The following is a 590-nucleotide window of genomic DNA, read 5'->3' as shown; positions in this document are numbered from 1 at the left end:
TCACAGTCATCCATGCACGTGGGCTGACCCCAGGCCCTCTCCCCGGCCCGATGCGGAGCCGGGTCCTGGCGCCCGCGGAGCTCGGAATCGCGCTGCAGGAGCAGAAGGCGGAAGCTGGAGCGTCCTGGGCAGCTTGGCACAGCTCCGGGAGGGCCGTGTCCGAGAGAGCCAATCGCTCAGAAGCCGGAAAAACGGAGCGAACGCAGAGGACGAAGATAAACAGAGAACAGAAAGCCTGGTCTTTCTCATAAAGAAGAAAAACAACCACTGGCAACCACAAGCAGAGTGGCGCAGCGGAAGCGTGCTGGGCCCATAACCCAGAGGTCGATGGATCGAAACCATCCTCTGCTAGTAGCATTTTCTTTTTCTTAAAGTTTGACAATCTTTATATAGTTAGAGCACAAAAGTTTCAAGGGCTGCAGGAAAGTGGGTAAGACTATTATTTCCACATTTTATTTTTCTGTATCTGGGGTAAAGGGGGAGATAAGGGAGAAGCCACACCCAGCCTTCCACCCTGCTATATGCTTTTTTGAAAACCACTGGTCAAATTGCCAAACAAGGACGTTGTTATTCCTCGGTTTTTCAGAAAA

General features: G+C 51.9%; 1 non-coding gene across 1 annotated transcript; it reads left to right on the top strand.

The window, feature by feature from the left end:
- The first annotated feature begins 279 nt into the window (after positions 1 to 279).
- On the top strand, positions 280 to 351 carry TRNAM-CAU. Its single transcript has one exon. It is a non-coding gene; the product is annotated as a tRNA-Met (tRNA).
- The last annotated feature ends 239 nt before the right edge of the window (positions 352 to 590 follow it).

This window comes from Ochotona curzoniae, unplaced genomic scaffold, assembly GCF_017591425.1.
Source record: "Ochotona curzoniae isolate NIBS_2020 unplaced genomic scaffold, NIBS_Ocur_1.0 contig_4064, whole genome shotgun sequence".
Lineage (NCBI taxonomy): Eukaryota > Metazoa > Chordata > Mammalia > Lagomorpha > Ochotonidae > Ochotona > Ochotona curzoniae.
This window is presented reverse-complemented; position numbering and strand designations above follow the sequence as displayed.